A 2,843-nucleotide genomic window follows, 5' to 3' on the forward strand; every position below is an offset into this window, starting at 1 on the left:
CTAGCCTTGAGCTGAAGAGCTGAGGGACAGTGCCCAGGCCCAGAGTTCAGGCCCCATGACTCGACCCCGCCCCCCCCAAAAAAAAGAATGTTAAAGATAAATAAAATGGTGTCTTTGCCTTCAAGAGACTCCCAATCTAAACAATTACAATGAAAGTCACAAAAGCTACCCTGGAAATTATGTACAAAGTCCCCTGAAAGCTGAAAAAGAAATACTGGTAATAAAAGTAATCAGAGGTGGGGGGGGGCGGGGAGGCTGGGAAGGGATGTGAAGGATAAACAAAGGAGGAGGCTGCAATGCTTGGTAAGAAATGTACTCATTATCTTGCCCATGTAATTGTAACCCCTCTGTACAGTATGTTCACAAAAAATTAAAATTAAAATTAAAAAAAAATAAAAATAATCAGGGTACTCAATAAGCATAAACAAATAATACTGTTATGATATTTAGGGCTGACTTACTGGTTTTTGTTTAAGTCTATAATAGTCCTACCCAGCAATGTTAGCATCATTCTCATTTTATAGGGGCTCTGAGTGGGGCACAGAAAGTGGAAACAACTCACAGTCACATCTAGTTCATGTTGTGATCAGGGTTGGATACCAGACTTGGCTCCAGAGGCCCTGCTCTTTTTGTTTGTTTTTTGGTCGTGGGGACTGAACTCTGGCTAGCGCTCTACCACTTGAACCACAGCGCCACTTCCGGCTTTTTGCTTATGTGGTACTGAGGAATCGAACCCAGGGCCTCAGGCATGCAAGGCAAGCGCTCTACCACTGAGCCATCTTCCCAGCCCTCTGTACTTATTTTTTGAGATGAGTTCCAAATTCTGCTTCAGAAAGTTTGTTCCTGGGTTGGGCCTGGGTAACTGTGGGGGTGAAGACATACCCTTCAAACTCACAGCTTGGAAGAGAGTAGAATGCTTAGAACAACTGGAAGATAGAAAAGCTGTATGGTCAATGTCCAATGAACAGGACTCTGGCCATATTCTGACATCAATTCATGTAATTGAGCTAAAAACCTTGTTCAGTAAGAAATTCATCATCACCTTCGTGACACCGAACTTTTAAGAGTGTAATGCTAAGCCAGGCACTGGTGGCTCACGCCTGTAATCCTAGCTACTCAGGAGGCTGAGATCTGAGGATCATGGTTCAAAGCCAGCCCGGGCAGGAAAGACTGTGAGACTCCTATCTCCAATAAACCACCAGAAAACCGGAAGTGGCGCTGTAGCTCAAGTGGTAGAGCACTCGCCTTGAACTGAAGAGCTGAGGGACAGCACCCAGGCCCAGAGTTCAAGCCCCACGACCGACACACACAAAAAAAGAGAGTGTAATGCTAAAAGATACTAATTTACTATCTTGCTTAAGTACATAAAAAGCCAGACTGGAATCCAAGATTCTGGCCTTCCTTCCTTTTTGGGAGGTAGAGTAGGGGAGAAGAAATTGACGATAGGCCCTTGTGATCTAGTCAAGCATTCTACTTTGGGGTTACATTCCCCACACTCTCTGATCTTCTCTTACTGTTCTCTGTCCACCCTTATTTCTTTGTAGGAGGCCTCCGGATCAGATGCAATAAAAGAATAAAGCTAACCTATTATTCATAAAATGAACAACATGGGATAAACAATCTTTTTTTTTTTTTTTTTGCCTGTCCTAGGGCTTGAAGTTAGGGCCTGGGCACTGTTCCTGAGCTTCTTTTGCTCAAGGCTAGCACTCTACCACTTGAGCCACAGTGCCACTGCTGGCTTTTTCTGTTTATATGGTACTGAGGAATCAAACCCAGAGTTTCAGATGCTGGACAAGCATTCTACGATTAAGCCACGTTCCTAGACCAATCTTTTTAACTTTCTTCAAAAATGAAAAATGGATGACTTTCCAAAAGGCATTAACAGTTCTCTACACCCTCCACTAAGACCTGGGAAACTCTCTTAATCCCTTTCATTTTTGGGGGGGGGGGCATGTGCATACCTGCCTGTCTTCCTGACAGTCCAGGGGCTTGAACTAGAGGCTGGGTACTGTCCCTAACTTTCTGCTCAAGGCTAGTACTCTACCACTTGAGCCACAGCTCTACTTTCAGCTTTTTTGATAGTTAATTGGAGATCTGATTCTCACAGAGTTCCTTGCCTGGACTGGCTTCGACTGACACAGTCCACGGATCTCAGCCTCCAGAGTAGCTAGGATTCCAGGAGTGAGCCACCCACTCCCAGCAGGCTTTCCTCTTTTAAATGAGGTAAGTCAACAGTGAGAACTATGTCTATGTGCTATGCCAGGTACTGTTAAAAAAAAAAAAAAAGGCATCAGTAGTTTAAGCTGTAATCCTAGCTACTAAAGAAGGAAACTGTCTGAGACTTGGAGGAGCTTTGGTTCAAAGCCAGAAAAGTTCAAGAGAATCCATGGCCAATTAGCCAGCAAAATGCTGGGCTGGAAGCATGGCTCAAGTGGTAAAGTCCCACTTAAGCAAGAAATATAAGTACAAGACAAAAAAAAAAAAAAAGGGCAGCCAGGCAAAATTGTACATGCCTGTAATACTAGCATTCAGAAAGCTGAAACTAGAGGTCAGCCTCAACCTCATTGTGAAACTGTTCCCTCCTAAATACATATTCTCTTTCTCTCTCTCTGTCTCTGTCTCTTTTTCTCTTTGTCTCTCTGTCTCTCTCTCTCTCTCTCTCTCTCTCAGGATCACAAGTACCTGGCTCACCTCCTAAAGAGTATTAAAAGTCCCTACTAAATAATAGGAATTTAGCCAGGTTCCGGTAATCACACCTGTAATCCTAGCTATTCAGGAGGCTGAGATCTAAGGATCTCTGTTCAAAGCCAGCCCAGGTAGGAAAGTCTGTGAGACTCTTTTTT

This window comes from Dipodomys ordii, unplaced genomic scaffold (assembly GCF_000151885.1).
Source record: "Dipodomys ordii isolate 6190 unplaced genomic scaffold, Dord_2.0 Scaffold42, whole genome shotgun sequence".
Lineage (NCBI taxonomy): Eukaryota > Metazoa > Chordata > Mammalia > Rodentia > Heteromyidae > Dipodomys > Dipodomys ordii.